Genomic DNA, 24,726 nt, shown 5'->3' with positions numbered 1-24,726 from the left:
ACAGTTTTGCTAATTAATCCCCCGGGTTAAGTAGATTAAGCTAAAATGAGCTCAAAAACATAAAAATAAATAAAAACAGGACTCAAAAACATACCATGCATGAACAAAACACCATAGCCAAAAGCTCCCTATTCTCGACAATGGTTTTCAATTTGAGCAAAGCAAAATTGGAGAGATGATAGCCATTTATCTTTTCTTTAAGTCATTTAATTATTTACTATTTTGCCTTTATATTATAACTTAATAATGAACATAAACTTGACCATAATTGTGCACTATCAACATGTATGGTATAATTACCATCTAAGTACATTAGCATGAGATTCCATAGCCATTTGAACTCTTTAAATAATAGAAATAAACTTTTGTACCTTTTTCAGTTTAGTCTTGTTTACCTTATCAACCATTTAAACTTCAAATTTTCTTAACGAAAATTTAATACTACCTTAAATTAACCCTATAGATATTAAATAAATATTAAAATAATAACTCATTCGTTAGAATTGTGGTCTCGAAACCACTATTTCCAACACCATTGAAAATGGACTATTACAACTCTCCTAAAAGAATTTTCGTCCCTGAAAATCTTACCAGAAAATAGGTTCGAGTATTTCACTTTCATAGCTTTTTCTTAATTCTTTAACTTCTCAAGCCAGAATTCTAATCGGGTCCCTGCTATATGATATATCAGACTGAATTTTTATCTGAGTAGGTGATATCATGTGCGAAGGATGAGATCGGTAGCATTGTAACGTCGAAACATGAAACACATTGTGAATTTTCTCTAATTCAAATGATAAGTCTAAATGATAAGCTACTGGTCCAATTCTCTCAATGATCTCATATGACTTGATGAATCGTGGACTAAGCTTCCCTTTTCGACCAAAACGAAGTACTTTTCTCCAAGGTGATACTTTTATGAACAGTCTATCACCAATTTTAAATTCAATATTTTCTTTTCAAATCGACATATGATTTCTGATGATCGGAAGCAGCTTTTAAATTGTCTCATATCATTTTAACCTTTTCTTCAATTTCTTGGATCAAATCAACATCAAAAAGCTTTTTCTCACTCAATTCAGTCTAGTATATTGGAATTCTACATTTCTGACCTTACAGGCTTTGTACGGTGCCATTTTAATACTCAATTGGTAACTGTTGTTATATGCAAATTCAACTAATAGAAGAAATTTCTCTCAGCTACCCTCAAACTCTAAAATGCAACAACAGAGCATATCCTCAAGTATCTATATCACTCACTTAGACTGACAATCGGTCTGTAGATAGAATGTTGTACTAAAAGGTAGTCAAGTACCCAAAGCTTCATGCAATTTACTCCAAAATCTAGAAGTAAACCGAGGATATCTATTGAAAATAAAAGACACTGGCACACCATGCAATCTAACAATCTCAAAAATGTATAATTCTACCAACTTTTCAGGTGAATAATCCACACGTACTGGAATGAAATGTGTGGACTTAGTCAAATGATCAACAATAACCCAAATAGCATCTTTCTTTTGTGGATAAAAGGGTAACTTTGATACGAAAGCCTTAATAACTTGTTCCCATTTCCATTCTAGATTCATAACAAGCTGTACCAGTCCAGAAGGTACTTGATGTTCAGCCTTGACTTGTTGACAAACCAAACATTTTGATACAAATTTTGAAATTTCACGTTTCATACCTGGCCACCATTACATTAGTTTCAAATCACTGTGAATTTTGCTACTACCAGGATGAATCGAGTAACTACAGTTGTGAGCTTCCTGAAGAATCTATTGTTTTATTTTAGAATTTCTTAGAACACATATTCTATTTTGGAAATATAAACTACCAGCAGAACTAATATGAAATTCTGAATCAGATGCCCTTTCAATCTGCTTTTGTTTAACAATAAACTCAGGATCATTTTTCTGAGCTTCACAAATTTGCTGTAAAAATGTCAGTTTAGCTTTTAATTTAGCTAAAATAAAACCATCATCAATAAATGTCAATCAGGTATTAGAAGCTCGTAAAGCAAATAAGGATTTTTTACTCAAAGCATCAGCAACAATATTAGTTTTACCCAGGTGATAATCAATGATCAGATCATAATCTTTTAGTTCTAACCATCTATGCTACAGTAAATTTAATTCTTTTTGTGACATCAAATACTTCAAGCTTTTGTGATCTATGAAAATGTGGCATTTTTCCCTATATAAATAATGTTGTCAAATCTTTAAAGCGAACACAATAGTATCATGTGTCAGGTGATTTTTCTCATGCGGTTTCAACTGACGAGAAGCATAGGCTACAACTTTACCTTCTTGCATCAAAACGCAACCCAAACCATTAAGTGAAGCATCACTGTAAATTACAAAATCTTTACCGAATTCTGGCTGTATCAATACAGGAGCTTCTGTCAATAGTGCTTTCAACTAATCAAAACTTTTTTGACATTTTTCAGACCAATCAAACTTTACATTTTTCTAAAGTAACTTCATCAACAGTGTAGCAATCATCAAAAATCCTTTAACAAATCGTCAATAATATCCAACCAGACCCAGAAAACTTCTAATCTCATGACATTTTTCAGAGGCTTCCAATCCAAAATAGTAGATATTTTACTGGGGTCCACTCTAATACCTTCAACTGATACTACAGGTCCCAGAAATCTGACTTCTCGCAACCAGAATTCACATTTACTGAATTTCACAAATAATTGCTTCTCGCGTAAAGCCTATAATACTATCCTCAAATGCTAAGCATGTTCAGTCTCATCTCAGGAATAAATCAAAATATCATAAATGAAAACAACCACAAATCTATCTAAATACAGCCAAAATATTCTATTCATCAAATCCATAAACACAACAAGTGCATTTGTTAAACCAAATGGCATGACTAGAAATTCATAATGTCTGTACCTGGTCTTGAAAATAGTCTTCAACACATCAGAATCTTTAACCCTAGCTGATAATATCCAAAATGGAGATCAATCTTTGAGAATACGGTTGCACCTTTAAGTTAATGAAACAAATCATCAATTCACGGCAACGGATATTTGTTTTTGATTGTGACCTTATTAAGTTGATGATAATCAATACATAACCGCCTTGATTCATCCTTTTTCTTAACAAATAGCACAAGTGCACCCCAAGGAGAAAAACTAGGCCGAACAAACCCTCTGTCTACCAATTGTTGCAACTATGCTTTCAACTCTTTTAATTCAGCATGTGTCATTCTATACGGAGCAATCGATATCGAAGAAGTTCCTAGTACTAAATCAATAGCAAATTCAACCTCTCCAACCATTGGTAATTGGAACGATGGAAATGTGCAAGTTTACACAATCGCAATAAGTAATAAAGTGACAAGTAAATGTCGAGTTATCGTACCCACAGAGACTGTGAAAAGAATTATCTATGAATCAATTAAAAATACTTTGGTGAAGAAAAATATTTTGATTTGAGGAGATGATTAAAAACTAAGATTTTAACTAAGTAACATAAATAAAAATAAAATAAAAGTTCTAATACACGATTTCAAAAGATGATTTTAATCAATATGACATAATTGTGCTAGGCTAACAATGTATTTCTACCTTGAAATAGTTTAATCACAATAATCTTGCAAGTTATGCAAGGCTAATGTATCGTTAGATACCGTTGCTAATTTAACCCTCAGCTACCTTAGATGATTAAACATGCACTGATTAAGTATCATATCAATTAATTACAATTTCAATTCGTTTAAATAATTAATTCATTAGTTAACTTACAACTATAATACAAGAATAACTGAGTCATGGTTTTACTTAACCAAACATCTTATAGGGGCCTATAACAACACAAACACAATTTTAATATCTCAAGTAGACAAAATGCAATCAACCTAACACGAATTGAATCTAAGCCATATTAATTAAATTAAACATGTCAAAATTACAAATATTCATAGGCATGTTTACCATAACAACAACAAAATTAAAAGGATAGGGAACAAGAATCAAATCAGGTGTTTCTCCGAAGCTTGACTAGTTTGCTTCGCTCCTCCTTCTCTGCTTGTTCTTGTGAACCGAAGCTTCCACAAACAGTTGAATGCTACTCCAATTGGTGGTTGAATGACTCTTTTTCAAGAGGTGAAATCGGCAAGGGAATGGGGAAGAAAATGAAGAACAACGGAAGGGAATGAAAAGAGAAAAGTAAGAGAGAAGTGAAGAAATGAATGGGTTTTAGGTGTGTTTGAAGTGAGTAGCCAAGGGGGTATTTATAGCTTGAGAAGTCTTCTAAAAATAACCAAAATCAGCAGCCAAAGACTACCCCATGGCCGGCCACATATGTGGCATGTTTAAAGATTTCAAACATGCTATTTTTAGGTAGGGAAAAATCTTGAAAGGCCTGAATAGTGGAAGGGTTTGAATGCAAATTGAAGGAGTCTTCAAGGCCCATTTTGCAAGCCAAATAATCAGCCAAACAAGCTGATTGGGTCAGAATATGGGACGGCTTTGGGCTGCCCAGGGTTCGGTTGGATTGGTTTTCTTGATTCAGCTCAACTAGGCACCTTTTTATAGTTAATTAATAATAATTTATTTAACCCAAATTAAATTGTATTAAAATTAAAATTAATTATATTATGAATTAATACACATAATTTGGACCATCTTAGGCTGAAAAATTAATTCGCCTTGATGCTTCAAAATTGTTTCTCAGTTTTGTGCTTCTAGCAGTGCTGCCGAGCCGTTTTTGCCCTTTGTGTAAATCTGTCGAAATTAATCAAAATTTGATATAAAATTAATTAAAATTAAAAATGTTCATAATTTGAGTGCAGTTTAATTATTTTATAATAATTATATATTTTTCAATAAGAATTTTACTGAAACTACATGAATTTGAGTTAAAAAAGGGCATGAAAAAGTGTATATTTTCGTGTTTCTAGTAACCCTGGCAACTCCTTTGGAAACACATCCGAGAATTCACAAACATTCAGAACTGATACTAATTTCAATTCTGAAGCCCTAGTATCAAGTATATAAACAAGATACGCCTCGCAACCTTTTCTGACATATTTCTGAGTTGACAGAACTGAAATGACATTAGTTGCATGTTACATCTGTCTGATTCAACCCAAACCATCTCACCGTTCTGACATTTCAATAAAATTTGCTTTCGTCTACAATTCACAATAGCATCATGCAAAGTTAACCAATCCATATAGAGAATCACATCAAACTCATCAAATGGTAATAGCATCAAGTTAGCTAGAAAGTTGCAATCCCGAATTTTTAGGGGACAATTCTTACATAATTTATTGACTAAAAAAATTGACCTAACGGATTAGTTACTTTGATCACAAATTCAATTAACTCAAAAGGTATTTTCTTAACCGACAGGTTAATCAAAGCATTAACATTTACATGAAAGATAAAAAATGTATCGGTAATCACATCAGGTGCCGGAGCTTCTTAACGATCTCAGATTACATAGGCCCTAGCTGGTGCCTCAGCCTCAAATCTAACTGTAGAATCTTTCGTTCCACTTCGCAGCCGTGTTACTCGATAATGTATTTTTAGCTTTCTCTCGATTAGACCTTTTAGGACAATCTCAAAGAAAATGATCATATAAAACGTATTTAAAGCACAATTCATCTCTCAATCTACACTCTTTAAAATGTATTCTATTGCATTACTGACACTCAGGCTTACTATTACAAGCACTCCCCACACTCATTACAAAGGTAGCCTGGGGTCTCGAACTTGTTTGTTGTTTCCCTTTATCGCTTCCTAAAAATCCTGATGAAGCTAATGTACAAAAATGAAATTCTTTGAATTTCTTAAATGGGTATGAAAATGATTTTCCCATTGGTTGTTCACTGATGTTACGAGCATCAAAATCTGCCTTTCTTTTAGCCTTACTAAGTTCTTCAACCTTATGCACTTGATCCACCAATACCATAATTTTTTTTTCAATTCCAGTATTCCCACCAACAATTTGATTTCTTCATTTAAACCATCTTCAAACCGGGTACACATAATAGCTTCCGTTGGCATACATTCCCGAGCATATTTGCTCAAGTGCACGAATTCTCTTTCATATTCCACTACAGATTTACGACCTTGCTTCAGTTCTAAGAACTCTTTCCTTTTCTTATCAAGATATCTTTTACTGATGTATTTCTTCTTAAATTTGGTTCAAAAGAAATCCCAATTCACACGATCTTTTGGTACCACTGCTATTAAAGTATTCCATCATTGATACACCGAGTCTTTTAGCAACGATATCATACATTTCAAACTATCAATAAGAGAGCAATACGGTTTACCAAAAACTCTAATAATATTCTCTAACCAGAACTCAGTTTTTTTTGGATCATCATTTATAGTATCACGAAACTCTTCTGCCCCATATTTATGAATTTTTTCAACTGAAAGTCTATTCATACATATCGATTCCAGACCCTGAGGAATAGAGGGATTGGTTGGGGTACGAGAGGGGGTGGAGGTCGTTGAGCCATCGGGTTCATTCAAACAAACTCAGAAAACCATTTAGACATCATATGGAAGAAGGTTTCTTTCGCCTCAATTCCCCGGCCCTTAGATACGGGCCCACTACTAGCTGCTCCATGAATGGAGGCTTCTTTTATCTATATGAAAACATGAAACAATTTAAGTCAGGAGTATCACATTATCACAGGTTATAAAATGACATGTATTCTATACTTTATACCAGATATGTTAAGCCTAAGAACCGACTAAACCGTAGTCCTGATACCACTAAATGTAACACCCTTAACCCATCTCCGTTGCTAGATTAGGGTTACGAAACATTACCAAAAAAACATAACATTTAACTTCAATACAAAATATTAATTCAACTTACAAAGTGAATAGTAACCACACAACTTTATCATAGAAATAATACACATTTGGGCCTTAAACCGAGCATTTGGGCCATAAAAATGATTTAAAAATAAACAGAGATCGATTTGAATGAATAAAAAATTTTGAGAAAAATAAGAAAAACTGTGAAAACAGGGGCCACACGGTCATGTGGCCAAGTCGTGTGACATTGTTCTGTACCACAAATGGATTTGACCATCTCAATTTAAGCTCTTCAAGGAACATTCGTGGATCTAAATTGTCCAGCGGCACTTTGTCTCCAACTTTGAATTGGTTCGTCCTCTTTAAATGCACACCATGACTTTGCTTTGTTACTTCCTCGAACATTCTAGGTTTCTCATAAGCCTTTGGTTTCCATTCATTTAATTCATCAAGCTGCACCTTTCATGTAACACCCATCACCTGTATCCGAAGTTGGGATAGGGTTCGAGGCATATCGAGGCTTTACACTTATAACACACTATTTGGGTCGCAAATTTTTTCTCAAATTTAAAACCTTTCAACCATGAATATCTCGTTCCTTATATAGGCCTTCGAGGCCTATAACATACCTAGAGGCAGTGCAGGACAAATTTGGGCATATTCGATAAACCTTGGGCTCCTTAGAAAAATTTTCCTTATCTTAAAGTGTTACACACCCGTGTAGATGGGCCATGTGGCTCACACGCCCGTGTGACTTGGGACACGCCCATGCCCTTTGTCCGTTTGCAACACTGACTTATCAACACGGTCGTGGCACACGCCCGTGCTGCCTGCCCATAGACAATACTTTCTTTTAGACACGGCAAGGACACACGCCCGGTTGGCCTACTCGTGTGCGTTTTTTATTTAAAATTTTAAGTGCAGGGGACACATGGCCATAGCCCACACCCATAGGAAGGAACCGTGTGTCACACACGGCCTAGACACACACCCATGTGTCCGACCATGTGGACCCTAATAGGCTATTTTCCAAGCCTTAAGTCACCTCTTTCTACTCCTTATACCTAGTGGTTACCAAGTTCGAAGGAAAACATGATTACACACTTGTAAATAATCTTGATAAAACTAGTTGTATGGAAACCTCATATGATTGGTTTCATACATGAAAGGTTATTTCCCATTTAGTGTTTATGGGTTTCCATGTCACTTTAATTCTTCCGAAATTGGCTCATTCATATAACTCATTGCCAATTGCTAACAACCTATCACTTGTAAATAAAACCATACAAAAATTCAAAGGCCAAAGCCTACTTCAATTAAGCCAATTTTCATGGCCGTATACAAAAAGATAAACATATTTTTACATGCCTTCATTTGGAAAATCAAATGAAACATATAACAACATACTCAAAAATCCTATACATGCCATTGAACAAAATAAAAATGTCTTTATACCAAAGCTTAACTAGTTGATAGTGTGTCGACTCTCCAATCGTCTTCCAGTCCTTATGAGTCCTCAAGCCCTGTGAGATAGGGAAAAAGAGAGGGGTAAGCATTTACATGCTTAGTAAGCTCGAATAACCAAAAAGTAAACTTACCGATTAATTATCATACATCCATATTTAAATCATGAAATCATCAATTATGAAATGATTCCCTACCACATGCACTCAATTAATGAGTTAGTCACATAACAAAGCATCATGTAATTTATGTAGATGAGCTCATCATTCATCGTCTTATTGACATGCATCATATTAATCCCGTTGAGTTTCTAGGAAATCTCGATGGAATACCCATTATCCGTCAATTCTTACGAATGATCATTTCACATATATGCACTCACGCGAACCTCACATCTTATGGAAGAATTACTAGTCCAGGCTAAATCCCTTATAGACATACACCCTTACTGAGCTCGGATATGAATTACCAGTCTAGGCTAAATTCAGACCCTAATCGGATTACCCGCTCGGGCTAAATCCATAATGCACACATATTTTTCGGGAGGCTCGATCATTCAAGGAAAATCTATCCGGGCTAGATCCTTTTCATAATTCAGATCAACGGATTACCCGTCCGGGCTAAATCCTTACTGCAACACATGCAGGATCTCAAATCACATGTAATTACGGGTTACCATCGAATTCCCTTTGTCAACCTCAACCGAGACATTTTTCACATGTTACCATCAAATATGCATTTCTATGATATTTTATGCCAATAATAAATGCAATCATCATGCATTCATAAATCATACAATTATGCATATTAGGGGTTTACTTTAAGTTATCCGAAATTACCTGGTATTTGTTTCGGAGTTGTGTTTTAGTTATTTCGAAACCTTGCGTTTACCCTTGATCGACCTTTAAAATTTTTTCCTCAAGGTCTATAACAACAAAATTATATCATTAATACCCCACATTATACATCACAAGTCAAATTCTCACCCCCGGTCCAAAGGACCGTTTTGCCCCTAACCTTTGATATTTTTACGATTTAGTCCTTAAGCTCGTATAATGAAACACATGCAATTTCTACCTTACCCAAGCCTAGCCGAACACTTTATGGTAGCCCTCATTTTCCATTATTTTCATACTTCTACCACACATTTTACAACTTTTGCAAAATGGTCCCTACAAGGGTTTTTCATGAAAATCTCCTAGGAAAAGATGTTTAACACATATTCATCTTTCATGTTCCCCATAATCCATCAAAATACAAGTGACTCATGCATGTGTAAATTTTTAAACATGAACCTTAGTATGAAATATGGATAGAAATGGAGAGAGCAAGCTACCGGGATTTCAAAAATACAAAGAACATTAAAAAGGGGCTTGGGAGCACTTACTATTGAGCTTGGAAAGCTTGAAAACCCTAGCTATGGTGACAAGAGAATTTTGGCAGCATGGGGAAGAAGAATGGCTGATTTTGGCTTTATTTTTCCCATTTTATTTCATTAAAAAGCCAAATGACCAAAATGCCCTCATTCCCTTTCTTTAAAATTTCATCCATGCAAGCCCATTGTTGTCCAAAAATTTAAAAATTGGTAAAATTACTCTCCAAGACCTTCTAATTCATAATCCAAAGCAATTTCATACAAATTGCTTTTAGAATTCAAGTTTTGCAATTTATTCAATTTAGTCCCTAATTTCCAATTGAACACTTTACTCAAAGAATTTCTTCATGAAACTTTAACACATGCATATACTCATATTCTAGGCCCCATAATAACCATAAAATAAATATTTTGATGTCAGATTTGTGGTCCCGAAACCACTATTCAAACTAGGCCTTATTTTGGGATGTTACATTTTTCCCCCCTTAGGGACTTTCGTCCTCAAAAGTTTTACCAGTAAACAGGTTCGAATATTGGCTTCTCATGGTTTCTTCTGGCTCCCATGTAGTCTCTTCCACACCATGTCGATGCCATAAAACTTTTACTAGAGCCACACCTTTATTTCTCAACTGTTTAACTTCACGAGCCAATATCTTAACCGATTACTCTTCATAAGTCATGCCCGGTTGAATTTCAATCTCAATCGGAGAAATCACATGTGAGGGGTCTAATCTGTATCGCCTTAACATAGATACATGGAACACATCGTGAATCCTTTCCAGTTTAGGTGGCAATGCCAAGTGATAGGCTAACTGTCCAACTTTTTCAATGATCTCGTACGGTCCGATAAATTGTGGACTCAGTTTTCCTTTTCAGCCAAATCTCAACACCTTTTTCCATGGAGACACTTTGAAGAATACTCTATCTCCAAATTGAAACTCAATTTCCTTTCTTTTCAGATCAGCATTTGACTTTGGCTTATCTGGTGCCGCTTTTAAACAGTCTTGTATCACTCTAACTTTCTCTTCAGTTTCTTTAATCAAATCAACTCCGTGAATCTGATTTTCCTTAAGTTTCGTCTAGTACAATGGAGTTTAGCACTTCCTGCCATATAAGGCTTCATAAGGCGCCATCTTCAAACTTGTTTGAAAACTATTGTTGTAGGCAAATTCTACCAACGGCAAGTATTTTTCCTAGCTACCCTGAAATTCGAAGATGCAACAACACAACATATCCTCGAGAATCAAAATCATCCGCTCAGACTGACCATCAGTCTAAGGGTGAAAAGCTGTGCTAAAACTCAACTTCGTACCCAAGGCTTCTTGTAACTTCTTCCAGAATCTTGAAGTGAACCTCGGGTCTCTGTCTAAAATAATCGACAATGGTACCCCATGTAATCTTACAATTTCAAAAATGTACAAGTCGGCCAATCTATCGAGGGAGTAATCTACCCTCATCGAAATAAAATGAGCCAACTTTGTTAGCTTTTCAACCTACAACCCAAACTGCATCTTTCTTCTTCGGAGTTAATGGCAATCCTGTCACGAAATCCATAGTAACTCTATCCCACTTCCATTCGGGGACCATCACAGGTTGTAGCAAACCTAAAAGCACTTGATGTTCAGCTTTAACTTGCTGATATACAAGGCATTTTGGTACAAATTCAGAAACATCTCTTTTCATGTTGTTCCCCCAATACATCTTCTTTAAATTGTTATACATCTTGGTACTTATCGGGTGAATAGACAAGCGACTGTTATGTGCTTCTTGCAAAATTTTCTGAATAAGTTCATTTTTTTTGGGTACACAAACCCTATCTCTGAACATCAAACATCCATCAAGACTAATTCGGAAATCTAACTCAACACTAGACTCACATTGAGTTCTTTTAGCTTGCAAGTCATCATCATTAGTTTGAGCATCATAGATTTCCTGAAGGAATGTCGGCCTAGCCTCTAGCTCAGCCAAGACTGAACCATCATCAAGCAATGTCAAACGAGCATCCATAGCCCTTAATGCAAACAAGGATTTTCTGCTCAATGCGTTAGCGACCACATTCTCCTTTCCCAGGTGATAGTCAATGATTAGTTCGTAATCCTTGATTAACTTAGCCACCTCCGTTGCCTCAAATTTAATTCTTTTTGAGTCATTAAATACTTCAAACTTTTATGGTCAGTGAATATGCGGCAAGTCTCACCATATAAATAATGCCTCCAAATTTTCAAAGCAAAAACGATGGCGGCAAGTTCTAGGTCGTGTGTAGGATAGTTCTTCTCATACGGCTTCAACTGTCGTGAAGCATAGGCTATTACCTTGCCATCTTGCATAAGTACACAACCCAGTCCATTTGAGGACACATCACTGTAGACTACAAATTATTTTCTCGACTCAGGCAATACTAAAATAGGAGCTTTAGTTAACAGTGTCTTTAACTTCTCAAAACTTTGTTGACACTTCTCTGTCCATTCAAACTTAGCGTCTTTCTGTAGTAACTTCATCATCGAAATTGCTATTATAGAAAATCCTTTCACAAACCTCTGATAGTAACTGGTTAAGCCCAAAAAACTCCTAACCTCGGTTACATTCTTAGGTGGTTTTCATTTGACGATAGCAGAAATCTTACTTGGATCGACTCGGATGCCTTCACTCGAAGCAATATGACCCAAAAATCCAACTTCCTGAAGCCAAAACTCACTCTTACTAAACTTAGCATACAGCTTCTTTTCCCACAGAGTCTGCAACACAATTCTCAAGTGCTTTGCATGTTCTGACTCATCTTTGGAATAAATCAAGATGTCGTCAATGAACACAACAACAAACTTATCCAAATATGGCTGGACGATCCTATTCATTATCAATGAATACGGCCGGTGCATTTGTTAACCCAAACGGCATGACGAGAAATTCATAATGACCATACCTCATTCTGAAAGTTGTCTTAGGTACATCTGATTCTTTAACTTGTAGCTGATAATAGCCAGACCTCAAGTCTATCCTAGAGAACACGGTGGCTCCTCTCAACTAGCCAAACTAGTCATCTATCCTTGGTAAAGGATACTTACTCTTGATAGTTACCTTGTTCAGTTGCAGATAATCGATACATAACCTCATCAATCCATCTTTCTTCTTTACAAACAATACGGGGGCACCCCAAGGTGAAAAACTTGGCCTTACGAATCCTTTATCTATCAGCTCTTGCAACTGTGCCTTCAACTATTTCAGCTTAGTTGGTGCCATTCTATACAGAGCAATAGAAATGGGAGCTGTCCTTGGTACCAGCTCAATCCCAAATTCCATTTCCCTCTCAGGAGGTAATCCAGGTAATTCTTCTGGAAATACATCTAGGTACTCACATACTATAGGCACAGACTCAATCTTTGACTCTGTTTCCTTAGTGTTCAATAAAAATGCAAGATAGGCTTCATACCCTTTTCTCATATATCTCTGAGCAACCATTACCGTGATCACAACCAGAGGCGTATCCAACTCTCTTGAATCAACCCGTAGAATTTCAATTTAATATACTTAGTACCACAATTTACAATTACATCATGCAGTGCTAACCAATCCATACCAAGTTTTACATCAAATTCATCAAATGGTAACAACATAAGATTAGCCGGAAAATAATGACCCTGAATAGTCAAAGGACAATTCTTACAGACTTTATCAACCATGACTGATCTGCCTAGTGGGTTTGACACTTTAATAATAAATTCTGTAGGCTCAATGAGTATGTTCATTCTAGATACCAAGCTCATGCAAATGTATGAATGCGTCGACCCCGAGTCAATTAAAGCAATAACACTTGTATTAAAAAGGGAAAAAGTACCCGTAATAACATCAGGAGTAGAGGCTTCCTCTCAGACGTGTATCGCATACGTTCTTACCGGGGCTCAAACCTCTAATTTTGCAGTGTCTTTAGTCACAACTCGACTGCCACTAGCACTCCCAAGGTATCTCGGAGGTCTACCTCGAGGAATAGGAGTACTCGATTTCGGAGTTACATGCACTTCTTTTTCGACTTGTTCTGGGCAGTCTCTGAGAAAGTGATCAAAACAACCACACCTAAAACATGCACCACTCTTTATTCAGCACACTCCGAAATGAAATTTGTTGCAAATCTTACACTTCGGCTTTTGATCATCTACACTCCCCAGACTAGTTACCATCGGGGAGGAAGACTTTTGACCTTGTCGTTTAGAGCTTCTCGCTCTACCTGAATATCCCACGATGAAGTGGAGCGTTCATGCTGGCTCCTAGCTTTCTTCGTGGAGAACGAGAGTGTTTTACCGCTAGACCTCTTGCTCGCAATTCAAGCCTCTCTTTTAGCTTGTTTTCTTTCATTATTAAGTTCTTCGACCTTGGCTCAATCGGCCAATGCGGCAAACTCCCTTATTTCCAAGATCCCAATCAACAACTTGATGTCCTCATTCAGGCCTTCCTCGAAGCGTTTACACATTTTTGATTCCGTTTGGACCCATTCAGTTGCGTACTGACTTCGTCGTACAAACTCTCTCATATTCTACTACAGTCTTGTTCCCTTATTTGAGTTCCAGGAACTCCTTTCGCTTCGAGTCCAAAAACTGTTGGCTAATGTATTTCTTCCTGAACTCTGCTTGGAAGAAATCCCAAGTAATATTTTCCTTCGGCACTACCGAGGATACAATCTTCCACCAATGGTATGTAGTGTCCTTGAAAAGGAACACATCACACTTCAACCATTCCTCGGGTGTGCACGACAAATCATCCAGCACTCGCATAGTATTATCGAGCCAAAACTCGGCTCTTTCAGCATCATCATCAACTTTAGCTCCGGATTCCTTGGCCCCACTTTCTAAGTTTATCTACAGGGGCCTTACCAATTCTAACCAATGCCATACCTTGCAACACATCATCATCAGGTTGATTAAGGGCCGGGGGAGGTCTTGGTATGTTGGGGCGAATTCTCAGGTAATCCCCAAACCATTCATCCATCATATCAAAGAAGGCAGCTCGGGCCTCTACCCGGCCTTCTGACATAAGCCTTCTACTACTATTAGATACAACTCATTGTATAGAAGCTAGAGCATGGCTCTCGGCTCCCTCAGACTCATATTGTGTTCGATTGGAAGACATTTACAATACTCAAAACAAGTTAAACAATTAGGAGATGTCACACTACCAATATTCAAATAATGGCATGTATAGCAAACCTCAATACTCTCTACGGTAGTCCTAGATCCGATTAAATCGTAACTCTGATACCACTAAATATAATAGCCCTCACCCGTATCCGACACCGGGATAGGGTTCGAGGCATTACCGGGGCTTTACACTTATAACACACTATTTGGGTCGCAAATTTTTGTTCAAATTTAAAACCTTTCAACCATGAATATCTCCTCCCTTATATAAGCCTTCGAGGCCTATAACGTACCTAGAGGCAGTGCGGGAAAAATTCGGGCACGTTTGATAAACCTTGGGCTCTTCAAAAAAATTTTCCTTAACTTAAAGTGTTACACGCCCGTGTAGATAGGCCGTGTGACTCACACGCCCGTGTGACTTGGGACAAGCCCATGCCCTTCGGCCGTGTGCAACACTGACTTATCAACACTGTCGTGGCACACGCCCGTGCAGCCTGCCCGTGGACAACACTATCTCTTAGACACAGCAAGGACACACGCCCGTGTGGCCTACTCGTGTGTGTTTTTTATTTAAAATTTGAAGTGCAGGGAACACGCGGCCATAGGCCACACCTATGGGAAGGAACCGTGTGTCACACACGGCCTAGACACACGCCCGTGTGTCCGAACATGTGGACCCTAATAGGCTATTTTCCAAGCCTTAAGTCACCCCTTTCTACTCATTATACCTATTGGTTACCAAGTTTGAAGGAAAACATGATTATACGCTTGTAAATAATCTTAATAAAACTAGTTGTATGGAAACCTCATATCATTGGTTTCATACATGAAAGGTTATTTCCCATTTAGTGTTTATGGGTTTCCATGTCACTTTAATTCGTCCAAAATTGGCTCGTTCATATAACTCATTTCCAGATGGTAACAACCTATCACTTGTAAATAAAACCATACAAAAATTCAAAGGCCAAAGCCTACTTCAATTAAGCCAATTTTCATGGCCATATACAAAAAGATAAACATATTTTTACATGCCTTCATTTGGCAAATCAAATGACACATATAACAAAATACTCAAAAATCCTATACATGCCATTGAACAAAATAAAAATGTCTTTATACCAAAGCTTGACTAGTTGATAGTGTGTCGACTCTCCAATCGTCTTCCAATCCTTATGAGTCCTTAAGCTCTGTGAGATAGGGAAAAAGAGGGGGGTAAGCATTTACATGCTTAGTAAGCTTGAATAACCAAAAAGTAAACTTACCGATTAATTATCATACATCCATATTTAAATCATGAAATCATCAATTATGAAATGATTCCCTATCACATGCACTCAATCAATGAGTTAGTCACATAACAAAGCATCATGTAATTTATGTAGATGAGCTCATCATTCATCATCTTATTGACATGCATCATATTAATCCCGTTGAGTTTCTAGGAAATCTCGATGGAATACCCATTATCCGTCAATTCTTACGAATGATCATTTCACATATATGCACTCCCGCGAACCTTACATCTTATGGCAGGATTACCAGTCCAGGCTAAATCCCTTATAGACATACACCCTTACTGAGCTCGGATCTGAATTACCAATCCAAGCTAACTTTAGACCCTAATCGAATTACCTGTCTGGGCTAAATCCATAATGCACACATATTCTTCGGGAGGCTAGATCATTCAAGGAACACCCGTCCAAGCTAGATCCTTTTCATAATTGAGATCAACGGATTACCCATCCGGACTAAATCCTTACTACAACACATGAAGGATCTCAAATCACATGTAATTACGGGTTACCATCGAATTCCTTTTGTCAACCTCAACCGAGACATTTTTCACATGTTACCATCAAATATGCATTTCTATGATATTTTATGCCAATAATAAATGCAATCATCATGCATTCATAAATCATACAATTATGCATATTAGGGGTTTACTTTAAGTTATCCGAAATTACCTGGTATTTGTTTCGGAGTTGTGTTTTAGTTATTTCGAAACCTTGCGTTTACCCTTGATCGACCTTTAAAATTTGTTTCTCGGGGTCTATAACAACAAAATTATATCATTAATACCCCACATTATACATCACAAGTCAAATTCTCACCCCCGGTCCAAATAACCATTTTTCCCCTAACTTTTGATATTTTTACGATTTAGTCCTTAAGCTCGTATAATGAAACACATGCAATTTCTACCTTACCCAAGCCTAGCCGAACACTTTATGGTAGCCCTCATTTTCCATTATTTTCATACTTCTACCACACATTTTACAACTTTTGCAAAATGGTCCCTACAAGGGTTTTTCATGAAAATCTCCTTGGAAAAGATGTTTAACACATATTCATCTTTCGTGTTCCTCCATAATCCATCAAAATACAAGTGACTCATGCATGTGTAAATTTTTAAACATGAACCTTAGTATGAAATATGGATAGAAATGGAGAGAGCAAGCTACCGGGATTTCAAAAATACAAAGAACATTAAAAACGGGCTTGGGAGCACTTACTATTGAGCTTGGAAAGCTTGAAAACCCTAGCTATGGTGACAAGAGAATTTTGGCAGCATGGGGAAGAAGAATGGCTGATTTTGGCTTTATTTTTCCCATTTTATTTCATTAAAAAGCCAAATGACCAAAATGCCCTCATTCCCTTTCTTTAAAATTTCATCTATGCAAGCCCATTTTTTAACAAAAAATTAGAAATTGGGAAAATTACTCTCCAAGGCCTTCTAATTCATAATCCAAAGCAATTTCATACAAATTGCTTCTAGAATTCAAGTTTTGCAATTTATTCAATTTAGTCCCTAATTTCCAATTGAACACCTTACTCAAAGAATTTCTTCATGAAACTTTAACACATGCATATACTCATATTCCAAGCCTCATAATAACCATAAAATAAATATTTTGATATCGAATTTGTGGTCCCAAAACCACTGTTCTGACTAGGCCCTATTTTGAGATGTTACAATTCATTCTCCAGTCGTCCCTTAATTTCTATCACCTTGAAAATGATTCAGTTTTAACACTTATTCGTGAATAATTTCCTGCAAAAAATGTTGAGTCGTACGATTACTAACATTAAGAGGATAACAAGCATCATCTCGCTCGTTAGAAACTCTCATAAATTCACGTGCTTGAAGAGTAACTTCTTCGTAAGTTCACCATTACCCACATCAATAATAGTTCTAGCAATGGCTAAAAAGGGTCGACTTAAAATCATGGGTACCTCAATAGCCTCATCCATGTCCAATATAAAAAAAATCAAAAGGAAATATAAATTTATCGACTTTAACAAGTACATCTGCAATAATGCCTCTAAGATACTAAATTGATCTATCAGCTAATTGAATACTTATTCTAGTGGATTTTGGTTACTCGAGTCCAAGTTGATTGAACATTTTATAAGGCATTAGATTTATACTAGCACCCAAATTAGCAAAAGCTTTTTCAACATTTAAGCTACCAATAAAATGATGGATAGTAAAATTCCCTGGATCTTTAAGCTTGGTAGGTAGATTGTTTTGGAGAATGGCCAAGCAATACTTATTAAGCTCCACGATGGACAGACCGTCTAACTTCCTTTTATTTGTTAACAGCTCCTTTAAAAAAATTTATACTTTGGCATCTGCGAAAGGGTTTCAACAAAGGGTAAGTTAATATGCAATTTTTTCAAAAGTTCAAGAAATTTACCATATTGTTTGATCAAGCAATGTAATACGCTTAACGAAAACTTAAACTTACTGAATTTGAACCATTTTGTACAATTCATGCATAATTTCATCAACAAGCTTATGAATTCATTCATTTCCTATACACACAACAAATCTCAAAAGTTAGTGAGTTCATATATATACATGAAATTTGAGTATACTATAGCAAAAACATTCAAATAATATATTCACCAATCAATTCTTCCCAACTCATATTCAAATGGTAAATCACATTCCATTTTAATGTACCATGTTCAATTTCTCTTTTCAATGTCTAATACCATGTAGCTAATGCATATATTCTTTCCATTTTACTCATATAAGAACTTAAATCATATCATGGCATATAATTTTCATAATTAACAATTACAATTCAATCATCCATCTCATGTTCATATTATATAACATGTTTATCATTCGACACATATTACTTGATAAACAATTGTTCAAGGATGTCATAGTGTATTTTAGCCACTATCTTATTTATTTCCAACATGATACCATAGTGTTTTTCAACTATGTTCTTATTTATTTCCATCATATTTCCATAATGTCTTTCAACTATGGTCTTATTCAATTTTGGTATAGTGCTATGTTGTCTTTCAACTATGGTTTTATTCGATTTTGGTATATTGCCATATTGTCTTTCAACTATGGTCTTATTCATTTTCAATATAGTGCCATAGTGTCTTTCAACTATGGTCTTATTCATTTCCAGTATAGTGTCATAGTTTCTTTCAACTATGGTCTTATTCATTTTCTGTATAGTGTCATAGTGTCTTTCAACTATGGTCTTATTCATTTTCGGTATAGTGTCATAGTGTCTTTCAACTATGGTCTTATTCATTTTCGGTATAGTGTCATAGTGTCTTTCAACTATGGTCTTATTCATTTCCTGTAACACCCTTAACCTATATTCGTCGCTAGAATAGGGTTATGAGGCATTATCAATCAATCACAACATAAATCATACATTTGTACAATCATAAATATAATCCAATCATTTCAATCATTTTGTCCCTTATAAGGTCCTATGAGACCTTAAAACATGCTTAAACGAGGTTTGGGACTAAACTGATAACATTTACAAACTTTAAAAAACTTAAAAAATTTTCTTTAATTACAGGGTCACACGCTCGTGTGAACAGGCCGTGTGCTTCACACGGCCACCAGACACACCCGTGTCACAAGCCATGTGAAAACAAGGCATACATACAGACTTGTACCACACGGCCGAGGACACGCCCGTGTGTTAGACCATTTGAAATCTAAGGGAGGTTACTCACTTGGGTCACACGGCCGACCACACACCCATGTGCTAGCCCGTGTGCCTCACATGGCCAATAGCCATGCCCTGTAACACCCCGAACCCGAGACCATCGCCGGTGTCGGACACGAGGGGTTAACAAGCCAAGTTCACATGTTTTGCCCACCAATTTGACATTTCCAGTCAGGCTGGAAAACTGCGTCACTGTCGCCTTAAAAATCATATCTCGAGTTTCAAAACTCGGAAACTGGTTTTGTAAATTTTCCCTGAATTTAGACTCATATATCCATCCATGGATTTATTTCTAGGATTTTTGGTCGGGCCAATTGGTACAGTTTATTAGTTAAAGTCACCCATGTTACAGGGATTGACTGCTCTGACCTTCGCGCGGTATAACTTGAATATCTCTCTGTACAGGGCTTTAATGCTGGTGTCGTTTGTTCCTAATGAAACTAGACTCAAAGTGGAATCTGTACATATAAGGTATGTCTCCTAATTCTTTTGGATAATTTATAGTAAATTTTAAAGTTGCGACAGGGAACCCAGAAACTGTTCTGGCCCTGTCTCACAATAGCTTTAATATCTCTTAACATGTAACTCCTATGACCATTTCGTTTCTTCCATATGAAAATAGACTCATCAAGGTTCATTTACATAGCTTATTCACTATTTAATTCCATTCCTACGAATTTTGGTGATTTTCACATTCACGTCACTGTAGCTGGCAGCATCTGTTTTAAGGTAGGTCTTACCTATTTGGTAGTCTCCATGAACCAACTAGTCTTGCCATACATAGGTTCATATATGATCATTTTAACCATGCCAATGGCTGATCATATGACCAACATTCCCATTTCCAAGCCATAGCCACATCATGACACCAAATATATACATACAAACCACAATTATTCTAAGTTCATGTTTCCCTTTTCGAGCCATTTTCGCATGGCCGTACATACTCACATCACAACATATTTAACAAACAAGGGGTAGTCCTATACATGCCATTTCAAGTTCAACCAAAAATTTATACCAAAATGGAGGCTTGATAGTGTGGATGACTTCGACTTCAACGATCCCGAATCCGATTGCTATCGAGCGAAATCTAGAAAACTGAGAGCCAAAGCAGCGGAGTAAGCATTTTTATGCTTAGTAAGTCTCAAGGAATATAATCAACTCTAATTACAGCAATACATTCACATAGTTAAATGCATCATTTCATTAATGCACATTCACATAATCATACTTACTTCACCATCCCAACTCTTATGTTCATACACAAATAACGGCTTCATTAAGGCCGATAACTCGTTCCATCATAGGAGCGGATATTCACACGCTCTTACTCCTAGCGCAAAAGCACACACCGCACTTACCTTGTCATTGGGAAATTTCACAAGTGCATTAGCTGAAATTTTCCAGCAAGCTTATAATTTTCAAATCACATACCTTCGGAGTTTAACCGGATGTCGCTACTCGATCAATCGCCTTGGGACATAGCCGGTTATGGTAACCCGCACCAAGGCCTACAGGACTTAACCCGGATATCACGATTTGCACAAATGCCTTCGGTCTTAGCCGGATAGAATGACTCGCACGAATGCCTTGGGTCTTAGCCGGATGTAGCCACTAGCACAATTGCCTTCGGTCTTAACCCGGTTATAATTTCCAGCATAATTGTCTTGGGCTTAGCCGGATATCATTCAATTTCTCATGCACACATACATCAATAATCATTGGACATACATATTTATTTTCGTTACTAAGGCTCAAACACAATTATAATCACTAACATAATCGCCTTGAGACTTAGCCCGGTATCATTCGAATACTCATACACACATAAATTAATAATCAATACATCCATATTTCATTCCACATAATTCAAGTAAGGTCACTTCTTGAGGACTTACCTCGGATGTTGTCGAACGGCTTTTACGGCTATTCGATTACTTTTTCCTTCCCCTTGTCCAATTGTGGCCCTCTTAGCTCTTGAGCTAATTCAAACAAATTCAATTTATCAAAACCTCATTGTGCTAGCTTATGGCGAATATGACAAGGAATTTAAATGGTCATATGGCCACCCTTTAGCTTGAATACACAATGGTCATGCACATTTTATACTACATCAAGCAATTCAATACAATTTATTCGAGCATCAAGGAAAAGCTAAGGCCTTCAATAGGCTACCCAAGGCCGAATATACTTGTCCATGTTGAGGCCAATTATGCACTTAATACCACACAAAAACAGCATGCATTTTACTAGTTAATGCTTTGCATATTGTAGCTCAAAACTTACAATATAGCATCAAGCACTCATATGTGTGCTAGGCCGAATGTGCTTACAATTTCACAATTATTCTTCAACATCTTCTTCTTTAAACAAACTTATTCATCACTTCCTTCATAACCAAAACATCATGTGCAAACATATATATACATATATGAGCATGGCAATTTCAAGGTGTCCATAGCCATCCAAAACACAAATTTTAACTAATATGCAAGAAGCATGAACCATGCTCATGAATGCATCATGGCGAATATGACAATCATGCTCCTTTTCAACTTCAATCGTGATAAAACAAAAGAAAGCTCAAAATCTTACTCAAGAGTAGACAATCCATCATTGCATGCATCATCATCAAGCTTCACACTTAGCATGCAATGGCTTTATCACCATAACAACTTTGGCCAAATACCATTTCCATGGCTTAACAAAGATTTGAGCCATGGCTAACATGCACATCAAGTTAGCAACCAAAACATGCATGAAACTCCTAACACAACCTCATACATACCTTAATCTTGATGCAAACTTAGCCAAATCTCCTTCTAGATCTCTTCCAAACCAAGCATGAAGCAAAAATCCTCCTTCTTCCTTAGTTTTGGCTCAAAGAAAGGATGAACAAAATTTTTTCTTTCCTTCTCTACAACTCACGGCAATGGGGGGATTACCACACTCACACACATTTTTTTCATTTTTTATCACCCATACACCTTTGTTTATTATTTCACCCTAATGCACCAACAAAACATGTTTCATGACATGTTTAGCCCATCCTCCTTGTCATGGCCGGCCATCACCTATAAAGGGGAATTTGACATGCAAGTCCATTATTTTGCATGCATGCTTTAATTAGTCATCACACATTTCCTATCATACTTTCAAAGTTCATTACTAAGTCCTTTCTTGTGGAATTCACCCTTATAACACTAAATCAATCATCATAAAATGTCATACATGAGCACACACATATTATAGGCATCAAAATAAATTTTTAATTATTTTTATGCCTCGGTTTTGTGGTCCCGAGACCACCTTCCGACTAGGGTCAATTTTGGGCTGTCACATGCCCCTATGTCTAAGCCGTGTCAAAACTGTAGGGTATACTGACTTTAATTCGAAAGGGTACCCTAGGGGACACACGGCCGTGTAACGTGACCGTGTGTCACACACGACTGAGACACATGCCCGTTTCTCTACCTGTGTGGACAAAAATAGGCCATTTGCAGCGCCAATTTGCCACCCTTTTTCCCATGCTCACCTAACCATCAAAATGGTATCAATTCATTACATATATGGGCAGCCAACACATACCAAATCACATATAATTCATATCATTTCATAATCAACCATTTCACTACTTAAATTCTAAACCACAATCATGCCAAAACAATAAAACTTGCATAACTTCTAAATGCATTTCATCATCATCATCTTATCACCTATTTTAAACCACAAGACTTACCATTTTAACATCCCATAATCAAGCCATCACATAAAAATTATATACATGATATAATTTACTTATCAAACACAGCATTTAGGCCAACTTAAATAACCAAATACATAATTCGAAACATATCATCAACTTACTAGCCTATACATGCCATATACCAAATTTACAAGAATCCAAAAGTACAAACAAGATGATCGATAGTATGATGACGCTTCTTGACGATCCCCGAATCCAAGCTAGCTCTGATGATCTATAAAACATAGAAAAATATCACACAGTAAGCTTCATAGCTTAGTAAATTCGAATAAAAAATGCTCAACAGTTCATATTATCTAAATCATCAACTAATAGACACTTTGTAGTTCTCATATCATCATTCAATTTTAACTCATAACCATTTATCATGTATATACCATTTCATCAAGCTTCATACACGTAGTATTAACTACCACATAGGTATTGTACATACTTGTACTTTCTCATATTTCTTTATTTCATGATCACCTCTTTGTTTATGGCATTGATTCGTTCAGAAATCTTTCATTACTCTAAGAATTCGCATACTTAGTGCATCAGTGATTAGCCGAAGCTATAACAATTTCGCACATTTACTGCCATCACATTTTAGACAGAAACTATCTCAAAATCGCACACTCAGTGCCTCATATAGCTAAAGCTATTCAAATTTGCACACTAAGTGCTATTTATAGCCAAAGCTATTTTGAAACGCACACTAAGTGCAAACATAGTCGATTTGTCATCGTACACAATCGTAGTCACATATATACAATTTATGCATTATTAAAGCATTAAAAACATAATTGTAACAATTTTTATCATGTACAAACTTACCTCGGATACTAAAACGGCGAATTGAATCGTTTAGTCGATAACTTTAGTTTTCCCCCGATCTAGATCCGAATTCCTCCTTTCTTGATCTAGATGTATTCAGAATTAACTTATTCAATCACATAATCATTCAATTTCACCCAAAAACATATAAATGGGCATTTTGCACATTAGCCCCTATATTTCACATTTCCTCAATTTAGTCCTTATTTCAAAACAACTCAAAATACACAAAATATCAACATGCTCATGTTAGACCGAATTTTCCTTTGATCCCTAGCAGCCCATTAATTCCATTTATTTTACATTTAGACCCCTAAATTTTCAAGTTTCACAATTTAATCCACAATAAGCATTTTTATCAAAAATCACTTAAT

The sequence above is a fragment of the Gossypium arboreum genome, chromosome 7 (assembly GCF_025698485.1).
Source record: "Gossypium arboreum isolate Shixiya-1 chromosome 7, ASM2569848v2, whole genome shotgun sequence".
Lineage (NCBI taxonomy): Eukaryota > Viridiplantae > Streptophyta > Magnoliopsida > Malvales > Malvaceae > Gossypium > Gossypium arboreum.
This window is presented reverse-complemented; position numbering follows the sequence as displayed.